Source organism: Triturus cristatus, chromosome 1_2, assembly GCF_964204655.1.
Source record: "Triturus cristatus chromosome 1_2, aTriCri1.1, whole genome shotgun sequence".
Lineage (NCBI taxonomy): Eukaryota > Metazoa > Chordata > Amphibia > Caudata > Salamandridae > Triturus > Triturus cristatus.
In genome coordinates, this window is record NC_140580.1 from 175,387,009 (window position 1) to 175,409,417 (window position 22,409).

Here is a 22,409-nt window from a genome sequence, read left to right on the forward strand (position 1 = left end):
CCTATTCAGAACTTTGTTTTTCAAACAGAAACTTATTTCATGGCACATCACATTATTCACGACACGGGATTACTATTTCTGCCTCATTTTTTGCATGCATATGAGTTTTCATGTCGCCTTCATTATAATGTGTGCATATTTTCGATTTTATTGTACCAGTCAAAAACACTAGTTAATAAACAGACAAGAGACCACCGCCCTTCTTTTTTACTGCCTTGGTTCTATAAAAGATTTCACATGCCCTTCAGGAGTGAACTTCTCAACATGAGTTGTGACTGAGTAAATACAATTCTCCAGACACTTTTGATTTGTTTTATCCATGGACAGCTGTGAGACATCCTCTCGCAGCCTTCTGAGCAATAGATTCCTTTGTGACACGAAATTAGAAAAAAAACTGACCCTTGAACAGAGACAAGAGGCTGAGCTATATAAAATGTGCACCAGCAATGCCCCAGCCTGGTACCTCGTGTGAACTCAGACAGGGTCAGAGAGGGCGGTATGAGTTACTAGCAGGCACATCACAAACTGTGCTGTAGCTAAACTTCACTCCAGTGAGGCTCAAAATACAGCCAGTCACTCGGACCCGTCTCCCAGATCACCTCCAGTCAGGCTGAAGACAGGCAGAGACCTTCTTAAAGCCTTGAGTGCTCCTGGGTGAGTGTGCTGCTTTCATCAGCATGGAGCCCAGGAGGCCTCTTGAGTGGTACGCTCTGATTAATGCTAGTACCCTGTGTGCCTGCAAGCAAGCTCTGGTGCACCCTACTGAATATTCATCACATCTGGTCCATAACCTTGGGCTGTTGTCCTCTTCCGCTCTAAGGGGTAATCAAGGACGCAGCTTGGTCAGTAGGATTGGGGAGGTGGGGGGGGGAGCTTCAGATTTTCCAACAATCGTATAATGCTAAAATACATTTTCCCACAAGCAAGGCGCATGAGAGAGGCTTAACGGGCAGGGGAAAGGGAGAGGAATGTGGATTGGTATGGGTCCTAAGTGAGAGAAACTACATTATTTGCAAAAATAAAAGTTTTTAAAGACTTTCAAAACAGATAGAGTGTGAGCATTTTTGTTTGTGTGTATATAAACATTCCTGGCAATATCCAACAGACACCTCACCAAACCCGATTGAAGCAGTGGCTTAGAAAGGGGCGATCCGCCCCAGGCTGCACGAGTTTTGGGGGCAGCACCACCCCCACTCTTACCTGCGGCCATCACGGGCGGCAGATGGTGGAATTGTCTGCACCCCCCCCTTACATGTGGATGCCACAGGGCGGCAAAAGCAGGGACCCACCACGGGCAGCCAAAGGTATAGCTACGCCATTGACTCAAAGCACAAAATTTCCGACTACTTACTAGAAAATACATTTATTGGGGGGATGTAACACCCCAAAGACCCCCTGAAGCCCAGGTTCCTGAAGGTTTCAGAAGGCTCTGCAATACTACATGCAGTGAAGGTAGGTTTCACCACCCAATATCAATAGAGGTAGACTCCTCTCATATCTGGAATACCTGTAGAGAGTGCACGCAATCCTGGCCCAGACTGGGAATGACAGCGCTTACTGCCTGCATGCTCTACAAAGATTACAAGATGTCTTTGAGTGGATACTGACAAAGGCCCTTCACAGGGAGCATCTATCGTCACAGTACCCACATTGGTAACTATGTTTACAGTGACCGCTTAGGGCCATGGACTTAGCACACAAGGCCTGAAACAAAATATGGCCCCTATCCAAGTATAAAAGTTCAACTCCATGTGCTGTGTGACATTAGTTACACTTCGGCCTATTAATAATAATATCAACATTTGTAAAGCGCGAACAATCACCCGTGAGGGTCGCTAGGTGCTGGGGGCCGTCGGGAAGATTAAGCAAACTATTGCCCAGAATCACATGGTGCTGGGCTAATCTGCCGCCGGGGAGATAACCGTGAGCCCCAGATTCCGGAGTCAGTCGCCCTGGCCGCGTCGCCACACCTCTTCCTCTTCCTATTAACCATACTTGTTTCATAGTGTAGGAAAGTGGAATCTGACTAATGGTTGCCCCCAACTTTTTGCCTGGTATTTGAGTGGTTTTTGACTAGTCTGGCTGGGATCCTGCTATCCAGGACCCCAGCCTATCTGCTTTCTCCCTAAAACTAATGTGAATTACCCTAGGTACAAACTAATTGGATGCTGGGGATGCCCTGACAGTCCCTTGTAGATGGTACCCAAGGTACCCAGGGCATGGGTCCCTCAGTAGGCCTACCAGGGCTGCAGCACTTATTGTGCCACCCTGGGACAGCCATACAAACTGACACCACCAGACCACTACTGTAGTCTGGGTAAGGTGGTGCTAGCATCCCTTACAGGGATATAGGTACCCTATATCCCACCCCATTACAACACATATACTCTCATAGGACACCCCTATAGCAGGCCTTGGTAATCCTACAAGGCAGGGTGCGGAGGTATGTGTGAGGGGGGGACCCCTACATGAGTAGGGCCTCTCTGCAACCCTCGTAAAATCATTGCTGGGTTGTTTGTAGTGTAGCCATACCATATACCCTTAACCGCATTATAAGTCTATCGCGATAGCGCGATAACTTGAGAATGGCTACACAGAACCATATCGTGTTTGGTGTCAAACATGTAGGAATCATACCCCCAGTCCAGCCATGGGCATGAGGGTACGATTCCCCCCTGCTAGAGGGGCGATATGGGAAAAGCGGCAGAATTTAGACACCAATTTAAAAGTGCACAAACAGTACAAAATGGCTACTACCCGCCACGCTAGCTGGACAATAGGGCTCCTGTGGCAGGGAGGTGCTAGCATCTCCCCAGACAGGATAATGGGGATTGGAACAGGGTGGGTGCACCAAATGTCCTTTCAGAGTTGCACGTAGGCAGCTGCAGAAGCCTCATTCTGCATACACCGCTTGGAACCGGTTCAGGGGCATCCTGCCCCTCACCCAGGCGGGAAACACACAAAGGGGAGAGGGTGTAGCCACCCTTTCCCGCCTCACCTCTCATTGGTGGACACTACTCTGGACACTCCCCTAATCTTGGGGATAAAGGTGAATAACGTGGCCCCAGAGCCTCAGATTAATCTTGAACTTTACAGTCTTGACCTTCAACTTGCTGCTGCCCAGCTGATGGAAGAAATCTCCCTTGGGATAAAGGAGTTATCCCCCTGCTTGGCAGGCACCTGAAACACTGCAAGTGACCCGGTTGGAACTTCGCTGCTCTCACGAACTTCGACGACTTCCAGAACCCTTGAGGTGGGTTTCCAGCGCATCCCAGAGGCTAGTGAGTGTGCTCAACGAGTTTGGGCACCATGGACCGCGTGGGTGCCGAGATCCCCAATACCCCAGGACACTGGCCACCTCTTGCGTAGCACACGACCCTGACCAGTGGGGAAGTTGTGCTTTGGCCCGTTTTTGAGCCAACCATTCTACAACAATTGTGCCAGAGACCAGCACCCTAGCCCCCATCCGGTGGCCCGTGGGTGCCCTTTTACGCACGCCAAATTGCCGCCTCCTGCGGTCCCTTGCCTCTCGACTTGTGGGACTTAGCGGAGGTCTATCTTTACAATCCAGAGTTCCACTAGTTGCTCCAGGCCTGCTCTACAATCTCCTTGAAGGAGACTTCTCCCAGACCTCGTGGGTCTGCACTGTAGCCGATTTGTTTATTCTTCGTGGGTTGCGGTTGCCAAGGCTTAGTGGATCCATTCCGGACACTAACACCGCCGCAACCCTCATCCAATGTGGGACAGTCGCCCTCCTGAAGCTGGCCTTCCTTGAAGCCTCCCGGAGCCCATGGCTGCAGATCCAAGCTACACCACTTTCCACCTGAAGCACCCGACATCGAAGGGCTCTTTGCTTTGAGCCTCCTGATCACTTTGCCGTGACCCAGACTCTGTCCCCTCTGCTTTCAGGTTCTTCTCTACAATCTTCACATCTTTGATCTTCACGGAATCATCGACGCTTTTGGCTAGCAGAACTTTTGACTATTTTCCCATTGAAAATCAGCCTGCGACCCGACAGCAGAAACAACCTATGCACCCGGCTTCCCTGGGGCAGGTAACAGTGGTCCCTCGGTACTCTCGTGGTAGTGGGCTCTTCAAAAGCTTAAGTCTGAAGTTTTAACTTTGTACTCCTGCTAGAAGTATTTTTAAACTGTTTATTTCCAACCGCGACATTCTCCATAGGCTGTAATAGAGATCCCGATAGCAGCTACTTGCACTGCACGCGCCTCCCGTGGGTCCCCTTCCTCATAACCTGGGGTGGATTCTTAAGGGGCCAGCGATCCTGAATGCCCTATGCATTGCCTGTAGAATTGTCGTGGTTCGTATACCACTTTTTTAGTATATGGTTTGGTCCCCCCCTGGGGCCCAATGTTAATAGTGCTATTTATTGTGTCTATCAATGCTTGTTTGATACTGTAACTTTTCCACAACTTCATAAAGAGACTGTGGGATTCTGTCTAGAATAAATACATATATTTTATATATATACCTGTGTGGGCTACTCTTTCATTTGGTTATTCAAGAGGTTATTATGGTAAAACAATAAGCTTAACACTCCTTCAAGACTTAGCCTGAAGGCTGCTCTCCACAGCTACCACTAGGATAGCTTTCTTTAAAGGTTGTCTTAAACCTAATCATCAATAAGAGTCGAATTGGACTGGTGCAAGGTGTCCCTATAACTAGGCGACAGCATGTGCCAGGCCAACTTCTCACACATAGGCATTGTGCTTGCAGTGGGGTAATCTCACTACACATTCCCACAACTCCCTCTGCTTTTAACTCTGCAGCAGCATATGCAATTTCATGATAAATTAACAATCTTGGCTGTTTACCGAGTAAGGGCCTTAAAGATCTAAATATCAGATCAGCAGCACATATGATACCAAAAACAAAAGAAATACCTGGGAAACTAGTGGCCTCAGTCAATAGTGCCACACTAGGAGCCCAGCAGGCTGTAAACTAAGACAAGACTAGAAGGCAAGCCATGTCCATCCAGGACCTCAAGCTCTGGAACTACATCCCTTACATTTTAGAACTACTCATGCAATGCAGAAAGGGAAATGAAGTCGTGTATCTGCATGAACTCACATACCCCCATTAATGAGCGCAACTAACTCCTACTAATGTAATCCACCGCAAAGATAATGGAGTAAAATCATGGAATAGTATTTGGGAATCACAAGACTAATCCCACTAACCAACAGTAACCACTGGATTAACTACTAACCTTGGGCTCCGGAGCAGCATGCTGCCCATTGTAAAGTGCTTCAACCTCTCATGAGGGGTAGTAAGCGCTATAGAAATGTAATTACAGTTCAGTACAGAACCACTGCTCTGAGGGTAGGAATCCATCACCCCTGAACATTTGGCTTCATTGTGAGCAATCATGAATCGTACATAAGGACTCCGGTGACCTCTAGCTAGGTTTGCAATCTTCTCACCCCAGATTTACCTATGCTGACCGCAACGCACAGAGGTGTCAAGTCGCTCATGTCTCTGTCAGATAAAGATTAAACAAATATTCCAGTGTAGGGATTTTCTGTTAAAATATCAGTTAAAGAGAGCACCCTCACACTCGAGGGGGCAGACAGCGGGGGCAATGGGGAGAGATCCGCATAGTGACTGGACTAAGGCGGCCTGAGGTGGGGTTTTACAGCCACAAACATTTATTTTAATAGCAGATGCTGAGGTAGTAGTTTCTACAGTTTAGGCCCCAGGTGCGACAATCCAGGACCTGTGATGGGGAATGTATTGATCTTGAAGAGAGTGAAGGATCACAACTTCTCTGGTGAATTATAATATTTTCTTTAGCTGTTTCAGAGCATCACCAATTTAGATTTTATGCCTCAAAGCGATGATTTAAAAAAAATATTTTTGACCTCGCTGGGAATTTGAGTAATTTCCTTAGAGCTGGAGTAACGAAGTCAGTGCTGTTCCGGCGCCTGCCAAGCTTCCAACGGTAGAATTTTGAATTTCTGCCGCCTCCTGGACAGACAGGTGCTCAGATGGAAAGTCCATCGCCGTAATTCAGTTTCGCTCCCACTGAAGCTCAGGAAATGGATGCCAGATGTTGTTCTTGTAGGTGCGGCTGCATTTTATGAAAGAGCCCGGGCCGGAAGTGGAGGGACCGGATACGCTGACCGCTCCGCGCTCTCCTTCCTAATGTGCCGCCAAAAAGAAGCGTAGCTCTGTTAACCTTCTTCTGCTTTCCCAGGTGCGACCCTTTGAGGCGGGCTCGTGCGCTGATGGATACCTACGTAGGCTGCAGCTGCGAGGGCAGCTCAGTGGGCTGGGCGCTGACCCCACCCAGGACACTCACCTCGCCAGAAGCTGCGCCAACCCAACCTTCCCACAGTGATGCCATGATACCCGCTGAGACCAGCGCTGCTCAAACCCAATATCAGCATCTTTGGGCTTTGTTGGCATGAGCCCTTTTTGCACATATGCTACTATGTCATTAATGTCTGCTTATTACTTGCACCACTTATCTTTCACCCTGGGTTTGGGTTCAAATGCGCACCGATGTGGGACAGACAATTATCAGCCATTCATATGCAATTCAGAGTTAAATTACGCTTAATTATTTGAGCACAGAGGAATAATTCAGTATTGCATGATAACTGCATTTGCAGAACGCTTACTACATCTGAAAGGCCTTGAGGCTCTCTATGGGAGGTAGCACGCCACTTGGAGTATCCAGGTTAGTGGATAATCGAGCACGTGCTGTGTGTTTCTTACCATTATTTAGAGCCTCATAGGAAACTCTCATTTTTAATGAACTGTTGCTTCTCCTCCGATTGTTTGCCGTCCACGTTTTCACTGTGCCAGAGGGATGGTTCAAGTAATTGATGTGATAGTCAACGTTGCCCCAAAAGGCAATTGGAGACCAAGCTTCATCTGTGTAAAACTCCGTCGTCGTTTTTGCATGCCATGCCACCTCAGCTTGGACACAGCTATATGCAAATCTGTCTTGAACCTGCTCCAATTGGAACAGTCCAGCCCAAACTGCCAAGCCATGTCCTCCCTGAACCGTAACACAAGCAACCTAAGACTGGTTTAGCCTTAGTTATGGGCTCATCAGGCGGGTACAGCTTGGTTCCAGTGACACAGGGTGCACAGGACCCACGTCTAGGGATATCTGTCCCACTTCGGGCAACACAATAAGTATACAAAACAGTGATGGATGGAATGCTTGAATTCATCGCAGCCACTCGTAATCACTCAGGCCGCATTCCAATCTATCGTTATTTTGCACCCCATGCCACCTCAGTTTGGCCCCAGCTATATGCAAATCAGTCTTGACCCTGCTCCAATAGGAACAGTCCAGCACAAACTGCCAAGCCAGGTCCTCCCTGGACTGGAACACAAGCTACCCAGGACCGGTTTTGCCCTAGTTATGGGCTCATCAGCCGAGAACAGCTTGGTTTCAATGACACAGTGTGCACAGGACCCACAATACTTATTGGGCCAATATACACAGCATACACAAACAGGCAGGTGTTTAAAAGTTGTATAGGAACAGTACATTCTCTCTGTCATATTGTGATTATTGTCCAAATAAATACGCCGCTAGCAGAAAGACACCCCAGTACAATGCAGGCTCTCTTTCAAAAATTTAAGGGCTGCTTCCTCTTTGATTTATGCCTCCATTGCTTCATGCGAGCAGTGGGCTCACCGCATTCTGCCCAGGCTGCGGGTGGCCTCTCTGTGCTCTGTGGGGGCATCTGTGCAGTACACACCCCCTCCAGGTAGATAGTGGTTTCACCCAGGTCAGGCTTATTTGTAATGTGCCTGGGTCAGCTTCTGGAAAGGTTACCCGTAAGTTTGCTACCCTTGCTCGGGGCAGCGAAGGGGAGAAACTACCAGAGCCCTGGAAGAGGTCTGCGGCCATCTGCACCCCTTGAGAAAAAAACCTGTAACTGTTCTGATGGAATTTCCACCAATGCATCGCCATGTTAATTACACCAGGGCTAGTGAACAAGTTAAATACGGAAACACTCCTCACAAATATGTCAAAATATAGGTGAACCCAAGAGGTATTACTGGTACAGGAATTGCCCATTGACTTTAGCTGGGACAGGCCTCATTTCGGGCGGGAATAAAGGAGAAACACATGAGCGCTTTTAGCTTTAAAGCGGTCGCGCCCCTGCTCTGTGGAGGAGGGTTTGCGTGTACGTTTTCCTCCTTCCCGCCTTACTCCCGTGGCAGGCTCTTGAGCGCGAGGTAAACAATAACACTGCCTGTTGCCTCCTCGGCGGGGCCGTTTTTGCTGAGCTCAGCACATTGCTCTGATCTCGTGGCCCGGCCGGGGCGGGGCCCTCTCGGGCCTTATTTATCAAAGCGCTCTTTGCCCCAGACACAACACGGGCAAAGACTTTGATAAATCAGAGGCACACTGACTTCATTCACTTGACATTCTACGCTGTCCAAGACCACATGAGAGGGAGAGGGAAAAAAAAAACCTGGGTCCCCGCCAAGAAAAATGCACGCTGCGTTCAGAGCCTAAAAGGGAAACCAGCCGGTGGAAATTGTGCAGTCCCAACTTCAGCTGCACCATGCGTGTGTACTGGGGTTATCCCGGGACAAGGAAGCTACAGTGACTTGGAGCAGGGCCTGGGCCGGAGCAGGCGTTTAAAAGGAGGGAGAAACCTCTGCCTGCCCTCTTGATTTATGGCTCCGGCTAAAACCAATCTATGTCTCTATGACGGACGGTTTCTCATATGCTCAAGAAATGTAGGTTCATGTCCAAGTCCTTTATGGAGTGTCTGCATGCCATGCCAGGACTTATTGCCCTGGCTGCGAGGGCGAAGAATGAGAACCTGCGTCCCAGCTGTGCGTTCACATGACCAGAGGCGCCACCGAGACAGAACATTGTGTGCTGTATAGCGCCCACAAACAAACCTTGTGCATTCTTGGTTGTGGACCGGAGCAATTTAGGCTCCGCCCTTGCACGTCATGATTTTGCAGTTCTTTACTCATAACTGCGTGCTTTAACTTCATTAAAGTATGTGAATCATTTAAACTTGTGAATGAAATGTAATCACTGTAGAGATTAGAGATTTATACATGTGCACTAATGTTCAGTTGAAAAAATGTAATCATGTATTCAGTTCAGTTCAAATCTTTATTCGACTATCAATAGAGGTAGCCATAAAAGTACAATCATAGTGAGTTTAAAAGACAGGTTAAAAAGGCAGATACGATCACAGTGGTTAAAAACATTCATTTCTTATATTATATCAAGACGGATTCTCACATTAATGGCTTTAAAATAGACAAAGCATTATTATTGTTAGGTTTAAAAATCAACTACGTGGTTAATAAAATCAATTCAAAAATTTTCTACTATATTCTGATATTTTTCCTCACGTTAATTGATTTCAAAATGAACAGGGCAACACTGTAACATGTCAGGGGGTCACCTAGTGTCGCCAAACATTTCATAGCCACTTTGTGTGACCTAATATTATTGGTGTGAAACAATGGTTTGAGGTAAAAAGATCTAAAATTCTGGTAAAAATTACAAAACAACAAAGTGCAATGTGCTCGGTTTACTTTTGTTGTCGCACAGGCATGGTACATTATCAGACGGATGAGTCCTCAATTTTGGGAAAGCCACAAGGTGATGAGCGATGCCACATCTCAGTCTTAATACCACAAAGTGGTTCTGGGCATGGGTCACAAATGACAAATAATTATTGGCACTCGCCTCTAGGCTATACGACATGTACAAGGCAACAGTGGGTTTGTTCCTCTCAGCCTTAGATCTCAGATCCAACATATATTGTAGATAGGTGTCTCTGATCTCCTTCTTTGTGTGGGGCAATGTTTTTGATGTCTCTGACCATATCGATATTTTGTACACATTTTCTAAAGAGAAATTGATGTATAGTAGCCATGGAATTTTTTGTGCGCCGTGCAGTTTAAGACCATCTAAAATAATCGATTTGGTAAAAGCAGTTTCTTTCCTTTTCCAAATTGAGTCCCACAATAACAGTGGTCTGGCCAGTAAGAGGTCTTCTAAAAACTGGAGACCCACCTCGTAGTGTGCAATAGTATTTGAAGCCGATGACGGCAAATATAACAAACGTTTCAGGAAAGAATTTTCTTGCGTTTGCAGATCCTATCTTTTTGCATGGCCCCAAAGCCCTGCCCCGTAAAGAACTATACTTGCTCCTTTAGCTTTGTATATAGCTACCATCTCATTAGTTGGCCGATTCCCCAGTTTGCTTCATTTTGGCTCTTGCATTCAGAATATGTTGGGACCAAGAGCCGTCATCCATGAATAAAATGCCAAGCTAGCAAAAGGAATTAACGGTATGGATAGGACTATTCTCGATAAAAATAGTTTTGGGGGTTTAGGTTTGGGCCCACAGATCATAGTATATGTTCTAGATTTATTTATAACCACTTTCCTTTGTATCATAAAAGTTGAGAATGCGTCCATCAATCTCTGGAGACCTACCGAAGTTCTCACTAGAATTACAGCATCGTCAGCGTATAATAAAACGAGTATCGACGACCTGCCACCATGGAGGCATCGGCCTGTATTGTCTGCAAATAATTATCTATCCCATTAATAAATAGGGAGAATAATATTGGTGCTAGCACGCATCCTTGCCATATCCCGTGTCCCACTTGAAATTTGGATGAACATTCTCTCTGGGGGCCAAAACGAACTTGGCTAGTTAGGTTCTCATACAGACGAGAGAGAAACCCAACAATCGCCCTTGGTGCTCCAATAGAAATTAGGGTTGGCCAGAGTAAATTATGGTCCACCAGGTCGAATGCATTACTTAGGTCGGCAAAGCATAAGTATAAGGTGCCTGCCTTTGCCCTGGTATACTTGCCGAAAAGTAACTCTTAAGTTTGTGCATTGTTCAATTGTCCCTATTCGCTTTCTGAATCCATTCCAAACTGCACCGGTGTTAGAACCGAGTACTCAAATGCCCATTCTTCAAGTCTTAGCAGCAGGACCCTGCTCATCACTTTCAGGGCAGTATCGAAGAGTGAAATTGGGCGATAATTTCTAGGGTCCGTTTTATCCCTTTTTTAAATATGGGTATGATGATCGATTTTCCTCATGTCTTTGTAATTGTATCTGTAGAAGCTGAGTTGAACGCTCTAGCTAGGATGGGTCCCCATAAGATAGGGGCTGATTTACTTACATCAGCTGGGACACCATCCGGTCCTGGGGTCCATCCCCCGGCACTCGCCTGGATTGCCTGGATGACTTCATTAGTAATGTTCAGAGGGAGATTTCTTCCCTCTCCTAGCACCGTCATCAACTCCACATTATTGTCAAAAATTTCAGAAAAATACTTCACCCATTTATCTGAAGAGACAAAAGAACAACATTCTGGGATGTTATCACTCTTCAGAAAGGGAGCATTTACTGTCTCCCCAAAAAGTTTATTATTTTTGGTTTTTGCAGTGATAGCCAAGTTTTCCCATGCCTCATCCTTGAGTATGTTGTTCCGGGCGGTTATAGCTATTTTGTACTCACACCGTAAGGTTTGAATAGTTAGTAGGTCTCGTGGTGATTTAGATAGGGCATGCTTCAAATCCTGTAAGGCTTTAGTGCATGCGCAGTCGAACCACCCCTTCTTTTTGTTACATGAAGACCCAGGGGTCTTTGATAAAATTGATTTAATCGATTTTGCGATAGTACAAAAATTCTCAGTCACTAATGGTGGAATGATTTCTTCCTGGAGGCAGTATATTATTTTCCTTTTGATTGGAGACTACTATTTTTCTCATTATTAAGCATGTGTCAACACCCGACTATTTAATTGCCCCAGAAAAAAAGAATCGTTTTAACAGATTATGATCGCTAAATAGAGAGGGTACAATACTAAGGTTGCCAAACATACAAATGGCAGAGGCAGTTACAAATACGTGGTCTATAATGGAGTATGAATTTCTTCCTATAAATGTTGGATCTAAGTCCCCATTCGGACCACCGCCCCCCCCCCCCTAAGAAGTTGAAAATCATATTTGGCGATCATCAGGTTAAGTGCTTCCCCGTAGTCGTTATGACAGAAGTGATCAGTTCCCTCTCCCTCCTCATAAATGTGACCACATGTCTTGGTGTTAGGTGCTCCACATGCCTGTAAATTAAAATCTTCTGCAATAAAACATACTCCGTGTTAATTGGAGATAGAAGAATTTCTAAACCATGGTCAAGAGCTGCTACCACATTACCTCGTGAAGAATCAAAAACATTATTGTAAAAATTTACAATTATTAGGTCTTTCCCCACCTTTTTCCTTAACCACAAAATTTGTGCGTGGGGGCCCATGGTTGCAACCTTTTTAACGTTGACGGGGATTTTATTGGAAATAAGTGTTTGTAGTCCGCCCTTTTGCTCATCCAGCTTGTGATCTTATAGCTGCTAGGAAATGTGAGGAACATCCTTCCACGTGTACCGGGCTAACACACCAGGTCTCTAGTAGACATATGATGTCATAGCTAGAGATGGAATTAACCCAATCAGTTTTTGAGGCCTTGTTTGCTAGTCCGTTCAAGTTCCAAGTTGCGAACTCAATCCCTTCTATTTGGGGGCTTTCAGCTTGGTGGGTTATTAATATACTTTAAGGGATGCTAAGGTTGTCATCACTGGTAGTTGTAACGTTATTGGCTGCTACCAACCCATGTTTAGAGGGTGCCTGCACAGATGGTGTACGGACTTTCGGGGATTGCTGCTTTATCTGGTTGGCTATGAGGATGCCTTTATCAGACGCAAATTGGTGGTCCCTAAAATCCCCAACAAGACATGACTCAATGCTAAGTCATTTGTTGTCATGTAGTCTGCTCAGCACTTCATATCTGTTGAGCATTGCAAATTCCTGGCCACGGGGTAGGTACAAGCTTTGGGTGGTCCTCTCTATCTGAAAGTTCGATACACCACTGTGACATTGGTCTAAGCCCCTCAGATGACAATAAAAAAAGCCCAATGGGAGTATATTCACATCTAATATCTCAAATGGTCGAACCTCTATCTTTTTGAGGATACCTCGGGCAGTTCTAGGGCTCCTAAAATTAATTTTGACACAATCTCCCCCAAGGTTTTTTTCCAGAGGCCCAATCCACCCTATTTGTGAGCAAGATTTCATGTGCTCTATCGGGGAACAATAAATGTCTGTTGCTAAGCCAGTGAACTACCTTATTCGACAGAAATTCTGTGGATTCCCTAACTCCTGGTTTCAGATGGGGGGGGGGGGGGGGGGCGGTGGGGGCCTGGACTAGAACAACCACATATGGACAGCTGGCGGGTGGCAAATTGATGGTGACTAAGTCATGTGGGGGCAGACTGATGTCGCTATTGGGGAGGTGTTGGTTAGGGCCTCTTTTATGTTCTACCCTATGGTCAAAAATAGGAGTTTTACTACTAGGCTCTGGTATGTTTCTATTGGATGTATGACGTTACAACGCATGCTGTTACAACGCATGCTGTTACAACGAAAGTTTTACAACGCGAGTGCATTGACAACGCAGGACATTACAACGCAAGTCTTTACATCGACTTGCACTAGATGGCGTGCTAACATTAAAAAAGTGTAATTTACTATTCCAACTCCAGTCCACGTAACAGTAGGGAAGGTGTTGGGATAGTAAACTACACTATTTTTAATGTTAGCACGCCATCTAGTGCAAGTCGATGTAAAGACTTGCGTTGTAATGTCCTGCGTTGTCAATGCACTCGCGTTGTAACAGTTTCGTTGTAATGGTAGTGCGTTGTAAAAGTTGCGTTGTAAAGGTTGTTCCCCGTTTCTATTCGACATCACATCTGGTCTAGGGCAAGTTGGACCGTCGGGGTTTGGGGGCTGGCCACCTAGGATCTTATTCGTATCAGTTCCTATTAGTCAGAGTTTCTCGGCCTGTTGCACTCTGGTCCCCACATTGGCCTTTTTCAATTCCTCCTCCAACCTACACAGCCTTTCTTTAAGTGGGTTTACTAGATTACTAATAACAGATGTTAACTTTTTTGCCGGCCCATCTTATTCGGTGTATGTTCCCCCAGTTCAAAAAGTGGTACATAATGGCTAAGCAAACTTACTCCCCTCTGTGGCTTCGTGTTGTCCATTGTCTTCTCTAATAGTCTATTCAGGAGGAACTCAAACCAAGAGGGTGGGCCCAGCCCAGCCTCATCCGGCCGCTGAGGGGCGCAGATGGGCCCGGCACATCCGTGCTCGTCCTGCGCTGTGGGAGCCCTGTGAGGTTTTTAAAGCGCCTCCTGGTGTGCTCATGTGGTGTCGGCGGTAGGATACCGCAGGTGGTGCTGGGACATGAGGTCCTGGTCCCAGGGCAGGTCCCCCACAGCAGAGCACAACAAACAACAGCAGCAGGTAACGGGCGTCCCGTGCTGCGGGAGCCCTGTGAGGATTTTAAAGCTCCTCCTGGCGTGCTCACATGTCAACGGCGGTAGGATACCGCAGGTGATGCTGGGACCCAAAGTCCTGGTCCCAGGGCAGGTCCCCCACAGCAGAGCACAACAGCAGCAGGTAACGGGCGTCATGTATTCTATATTCACGTACGCTTATACTTCAAGTTATATTTGCAATTATTCCAAAAGTTATATTTGTATATGTATAATCATGTAATTGAATTGACATTAACTGCTCAACTTAAATACGCCTGACTACAGGACTCAATTGAAATGCATTTTGCTTTGTCAGCAAGTTCTCTTTTTCTTTGCAGGTGCATAATAATGATTCTCGTTAGTTAGGGAAAGGCTCATTATTTGCATTAGAACTGTTGATCGAGGCCTGGATGGAAAAACATGGCAGTGTACTTGGAGAATTAATTGTCGAAAGAGGCCTTCTGTTCATCGTGTACCAGGACTGAGAGATGTTTGAGGCTGAGAACTACAGTCCCAGTATGATGCGATGGGAAACTGAAGGGATGTTGCAGAAGCATACAAGCAACTATTTGGATAGGCTCCTGGTGGTGTGAAAGGAGGTACGGATGTTTCAGTGTCTCATATTACTTTAAAATTAGTGTTCTCACAGTTGGAAAGGACGCAGATCCCCTTTAGACTTCAAGAGGTACAAACCTCTTCTGCTTGCCTTATTCTTGCGAGCGTGAAGCTTTATGCTAAAGACTTATTTTTCAACACTTCTTTGAAGTCTGATCAGGAGGACACCACCTATGTTCCCTAAACAGCAGCCCTTGGTAAACAATCCTATATCAGACTTATGTTTAGATGGGAAGTTTCTTTATGGAACACCTGTTTTCTTTAATCTGCTTCCTTATTGTTGTGGCTAGCACAATTCTGTATCTGTTTCTATTGTGACCACTTACTGGGATATTTCAGCGTATCTGCTTTATTGTTGTACCTATTGAACTTATTAATAATTTGCACATATACTGGATTGATTGATTATTCCAAAATAAACCTTTAACAGTATTTGGCGATGCCCTGGTTCTTACTGTGAAGTCCCATTGGCTTCACAAGTTGGAAATGTATTGTTGATGTCTACTCCCTTTCCATGCTTCCCGTCAACCAACAAAGGTCCATAAGACCAATTGGGAAAAATCTTTGATGATCTGACCAAGACATGATTTTGTAAGACCCAGCATGCCTTCCGATGCTATGAATGCTACGGATATGGTCGCAGAGCTTGCAGCCAGGCAAGCTCTGGTCAGCTTGTTTTGGTGCAACATTGCAAAGGGATGTCCTTAGATGCGTTGGCTGCCACAGGCAAAAATGTTCAAGAGTGCTTCATGTAACCACCCCTTCCCTGTGATCACGCATGCAAGCAAACTCACACACCTTCACATGAATTAGTCAAGGTATTTGTTTAACATACAGTTTTCACGCTTAACTAGGACCATTAGGGGTAATATATTTGGTAAAATACACTTCCAAATGAGCCAGCTTGAAAGAGCGGGAGTGTAAGTCAGTTTTTTGGTCTCATGGGCCATGGAGGGATGAGAAAAAACACTGGTCCTTTCAAGCGAGATCATCTGGGGATTTGTGAGAGTGCACGACAGGCCTGTCCAACATTTGTACTTCAACCCCACCAGCACCGCAGCAGGCCAATAAACAATGTGCATGTTATGACACCACCTCTCAACACCAATTGCCACTAAGCTCTCAGCCTCTGAAGGTGTATTGAGGGTCATCTATTTGAGAGCAGATCCTTCTTGAACATTCCTTTGAAATGCTTTGGACTTAGTGAATCATTTGGAGGTCCACAGCTGGAAATTATCAAAGCAGCAGTACACATTTTATCCATGTAATTACGTATACAATTTATGCATCCATACTCATTTATATATTTAAGTATAACTGTGTATTTAAATAGTTCAATAAATATCATCTATCAGCCACACATTCATACTTGGGCACATGCTTAAATAATGAGTCTATATTTAAAGAATACTACATGCATTTTTAAAGAATAATTTACATTGCGTAAAATAATTTATATCTGCCATCCCATGATAAATCAAAAATGAAAGGAATGACGAGACTGCTTAAGAAGCTAGGCACTCTCATGTTGTTCTGGTTTATGGTTTAAGCTGACATGATACATGACATTTGTGACAGGATTATGTTTGCATTAGTGCTCTGAAGCAGTGTCCTGACTGTTCAAGTGCTAAATAAAGGCAACAAATGGAATAAATATTAGCCACACACAGAAATGAAGTAAGAACACATACCCTGCATATACAACTGGGTCAGCACTCCTGTTTCAGTCACAATCTGTCTGCTCCTGAAACAAGGATTACAAGTAGGGTGTACATTTACACTCCTTCTGACTTGCTGCAGGTAAACTTTGTCTCAAATAGGGTCGGGTAAAAAATGTAAACAAATTGTGTGCTCTTTTAAATGAGGTAAAACACACATTTTGTGTGCTATGCCCCATTACGAGTTCAGCAAATCCGAACCAAATGTAAATTGTGTAGTCCTAACTACCACATCCTGCATTAAAGGTCTTTAGTGGGAACGCATTTCGCATCTACATTTAGTGGTCTATGTAATCATTCCATCTACGTCCCTTGCAGTGGTGGCTGCTCACAATGCAAAAGGGCACGGAGAAATAAAAAAAAAACATGGATTAAATAATGAAAACAAATATAAAATAGTACTTACTTGCCGCTGTAAGCCACCGCCTTGCTCCTCTGCTCCTGTCCCGATACCCGACATCCATGGGCTGGTGCACACTGTGTAGGTTCCCAGAAGCCATTCGAGATTCTGCTCTCATGCTGGCAATACTATTACCCAGCATGAGTGAAGCGTTGGGATTGGTCTGAGCGGCCTGGTTTGGTGCTCAGACAAGGCCTGGGAGCCTGTGTCTGTTCTCCCTCCAGCTGTGTAACACAACTCGGGTTGGAAAAATTACAATGCCCACCACTCCTCCTCCCTGGAGGAAAGTCCCGCCCTAAGACTTGGCTGGCACTGTGAAAAAATGTAATTATAATAGAATTGTTTTAACAACATTTTATTTTTTAAGTTTGCCTCTGCTGGCTAATAGCAGTGGGGCAACACACCGCCACCATAACAGACGTGCCGCCGAGCTGGTCCCTCGCCCTCGTTCCAGACTCACAAAGCCCCTCCATCTTCATGCTCAAAGAGGCTAGCATTCCCAGAATCCTCCTGTTTGTTTTTTCTGTCTTCGAGATGCAGGACATCGAAGTAGCAGAACTACGGGGAAGGAATTCCCTGTCTGGTCAGCTTACAGGTAATCTGTCACTACAACGTGGCAGCAACCCTGGGAGGGACCATTTGATATACTAAATGGACTAACCATGCTGTGCTGCTGTATTTTAAGTACTGCAATGCGTTTCAGCTTTTTCTTTTGATGGGAGTCACATAAGGATGGAGCATCCAGCTCACGCATGCTCAGTGTGTTGCCCCTGGGCAGCACATGCAAAACCCTTTATTTCCAGCATGGGGATATAAACCAGGCACGCAACGGGTAAGCGGATGGGCGGGCAAGGCGAACGAGCGGACAAGAGGGCGAGGAGACAGAATATGTACCCCCCCCCTGGCTCCTCCCCGCCGGAAGCAGCTATCTGCTGGGGTCTCCCTTGGTCTATCCCAGGGACACGACCTCCCACCCCTGTGCCTTCCTGTGGCACTAAGGCGGCCGCCCTCAAAGGGGCGGGCCGCTGCGCAACCCCCCCCCCCCCCGGGCAGCCTTACAGGAGGGGCTTTGTGAGTCTGGAACGAGGGCGAGGAGCGCCTTTAGGTGATCCCACCAAGGTCTTTGTGATCAAAGCAGCCTTGCGAGGGTGGGCCAAACTGGTTCCACGATTCCCGGACCCCAGGTCCCCCATTAGTTTCTCACTGTTACAAGGGATGTTAGACTGTATGGGTAGGGTCACCCACTCAGGGTACGAAGCGACACTGTTCTCGGCCTGTTTTTCCCTAGCCTTCTTTGGGCGCCTTTAGGATCGGGGAACTAGTGGCTCGCTCAAAATCTGACTCCTCGGGGGTGGCCTTGAACGTAAAAGATGTAGAACTGGAGCCGGGGTGCCTGAAAATAGTCATGAGACAGTCCAAAACTGACCGGCGGGGGAGGTTATTTGTGCTACACAGCTTGGGGGATGAGAGATATTGCCCGGTAGCTTGGGTCAGAACCTACCTTCCGCTTCGCCCGCGGGGGGCGGGTTACCTGCTGGTTCATCAGGATGGCCTCCCGGTCACTAGATTTCAAGTAGACCACATCCTCAAGGCCTGCTTAAGGCTGTCTGGCCATGAAGTTAGGGACAAAAAATTCAGCAGCCATTCGTTCCGCATAGGCGCGGCCACCACAGCGTTCATGGCAGGACTGCCCGCAGAAGGTATCATGAAGGTGGGGCGCTGGCAATCGCATTGCTTCAAGCGATACATTCGGCCCTAGGAGTGGCCTTGGGGGCAGTGGGACACATTGGTTGGGCTGTCTATTCGGGACCTACAATCCTTTCAGGCCCCCCCCCCCTCTTTCGCTGGCTCCTGATTGACGTATACCTTGACTGTAGATGTGCTGATGTTTTGCTGTTGTTTTCCGCTAATAAACATATACTCAAAACCAATTTTCTCTTTATTAGGTATGAAGGTGTGGGTAATTGGTCACTCAATTATTGCAAGACTGGCACATTGGGCGGAGGCAAGAGAGTGGCAGAATGGCTTTGCCAACACGGACATCACGTGGTTGGGTTTCTCAGGCTTGCGCTGGTGCGATCTGTTACGGAAAGTGAAGCAGAGACTCCGGGGAGGGTGGCTCCCGCCCAACCTCTTGGTGGTTCACCTGGGGGGGAATGACCTCACATCACTAGGAAGGAGAGCTTTGCTACAAGACATGAGGGATACTTTCTGCAAGTTGAGCGTGCTGTTGGGGCCGTGTGAACTGTGGTGGTCTGAGATGACACCACGCGCGATTTGGCATGGTGCTCGCTCAGGCGACGCCATCGAGGTGTCTAGAAGAAAAGTTAACAGCGCCATGCGCAAGTTCACTGAGCAAAGAGGCTTTGGCTTCATCAGGCATGGCCTTCTGCACGCCAAATCAACGGGATGTCTGAAAGGCGATGGGGTTCACCTCTCGGATCTAGGCATGGAGTTGTTTTTACTGGATCTAGGGGAAGCACTGGCATCTGCGGGTTGCGAATAATAGGGGACTTTGGTGGGGGGCCCTGGTAGTGACGGTGGCCACTCCCAAGGCTGTGGAGGAGTTACAGGGCGATCCAGGGTCTGCACATACCAAGGGGTATAGCATGCAGCAGCACCGCGTGGTGCTAAGCCAGGATACCCAGGGATGTTTAGCGTGTCCACTGGAAGACCGACGGCGCCCCGCTATCCGACAGGCGGTTGTGGGTCTGAGCAATCGGGGGCTGCCATGTATGCTCCGCCCACCCATCACGGGGGGGGCGTGTGAAGCAAGTGGACTGGTGGTCCACGGGTGGGAGGGGGGGGACCCTCCCAACATTAGGTATACACCAATTGGCGTTGCCATGGTGACTCTAGGCTTATCAGACGGGCAGGCGGCATAGGGGCTGGCCTGCCCTGGGATCGCCCGTAAGATAACCCACCTTGTTTGCATATTGCTTATGCTAATAAACCTGCAGCAATATTTCTCCACTTACATTCAGTGTTGTGTGTTTTATTTATGTACTTATGTGCGTTGTGATAACTGTTGCCGATATTGGCACTAATCTTCATGCTCAAAGAGGCTAGCATTCCCAGAATCCTCCTGTTTGTTTTTTCTGTCTTCGAGATGCAGGACATCGAAGTAGCAGAACTACGGGGAAGGAATTCCCTGTCTGGTCAGCTTACAGGTAATCTGTCACTACAACGTGGCAGCAACCCTGGGAGGGACCATTTGATATACTAAATGGACTAACCATGCTGTGCTGCTGTATTTTAAGTACTGCAATGCGTTTCAGCTTTTTCTTTTGATGGGAGTCACATAAGGATGGAGCATCCAGCTCACGCATGCTCAGTGTGTTGCCCCTGGGCAGCACATGCAAAACCCTTTATTTCCAGCATGGGGATATAAACCAGGCACGCAACACCCATTGGACTCAAAGGGCTTCAGGCCCCCCCCCCCCCCAGTCGTGTGTGGCAGTCCGGGATGAGACAGCTTCCCGGGCGCACACACAGCCGCACCCAAGCACTTCACAGGTCTTTAAAAGACCATTTGCATGTTAATGAGGCCTTGCTGTTGTTTCACCCCTTCTAAGAGCCCCTGCAGCGCCACTCTGCCTATTGCTTATTTAGCCAACCCCCCCCCCCCCCCCCCCCGAAATCAGCTCCACTCTGCCTATTGCTTAAAGATTCAGCCCCCCCCACATTTTTTCTTAGCCCCCCCCCCCCGAAATTTGGCTCTAGTTGCGCCTCCGATATAAACCCACCCTTTTTGTCAATATGTAAACAAGGGAAGTGTTTTGGTAATTGACATGCTAAGGAGGCTGGAGGATTTGTTTGCGACAACCTGTTTTGCAACATTGTGCTGCACCTTTTGGCCCAGTTAATCATGAGTAAACACAGGGCATGAGTCGGGTGTAAACGTGGGTAGACGTCTACCCACTATTTTTCCAGGGTTGATGCCGTCTACCCTGCCAAGAAGCTGGTCCCCACTGAAATATGCAGAACTTATCCAAATGTAATTTTGAGACACAAGGACACGTTCAGCAGCGCATGCATGTCTGCTTTCCATACCCAGCAACAACGTGCAGCGAGGGAGGAGCTCTTGTTATTTTCATCTCCAGCTGGGCCAAAGATAAAGGCCAAAGTTAATGGGCAATCAGACCTCCTTTTGTTCCAATATGATCCCGACTGGGCGTGGTCTGTAGCCTCACACTTAGAGGCAAATGGAAAGCAGGGGCAAGAAAGGCTTGCAGCTTATCACTTCACAGGTACTTCAGAGGGGCATGCTTTTGACTTTTTCCAGTGCCTCTATACGTAAGAGATATACATGCACTGTAAGAATGTCAGATGTGTTGGCCTGTCCAAGTATTTACTCAAATAATTTAAATACCACTATTTTATTTATTTTTTAGCGCTATTCGTCCCAATGCAGGGTGTCACAGCACTTTATGTAACATACACATTATACATTGACAATAAATCATGCAAGTATGTAAATCAACGTACACAATGTGTTACATAAGACAGTGAGGGTTACACGATGTAGGAGTCACATGTCCTTGGTAGCTCACTGTGCTTTATTAGAAGCATTACAGTTTATAAACTGCAAGTAAAAAAGGGATCTCTATGCTAAAAGCCAGTGCTTTAAATGGTTAGATAAAGCCGGTTCTGAGTACCTGCACTTCTTTCATTTGAAGGGAAGAGTACCGGCCACCTCTCAGCACTGCTTCAATACAACAATAGATGAGTACCGGCACTCTAAGGAGTAAACAAGTACTCTAAGTAGAAAGTACCTGCACTTCTATATTTGTATTTAAAACACTGTTAAAAGCAGTAACCCACTTACCTATCTACAGAAAATAAAAATCTTTCATCTGCATGTTACATAATGGACTTTGCAGGAGACACATTAACCTTCTATACTACTTTGTTTCAAATCTGGGACTAGACAAATCACACATCTCTGCTGTTGCTAGTTTCTTTGTGGCAGAGTTTAAAAATAAATAAATGTTAGTTGAGGCTCAGATTTTGCACCAGGTGTGCTCTACTTTTTAGGCACAACCCTGATGCAAAATCTCATTTGTTACATTTTGTAATGCGCTTAAATGTTCTCATGCCTGCTAAACATATGTTTGGAGTCTTAATATCTGATGTCGCTTCATGTGATGTCACTTCCTATGACGTCACTTCCGTGATGCTACGTGCGATGTCACACACCATGTGCTGTCACTTCATGAGCCATGTCACTTGCATACTGCCTAACTTGGTTAGTCCCCCCCACCTTATTTTTTAGGACTTATGCCCTGGGTAAACATGCTCAGAGAAAATAACA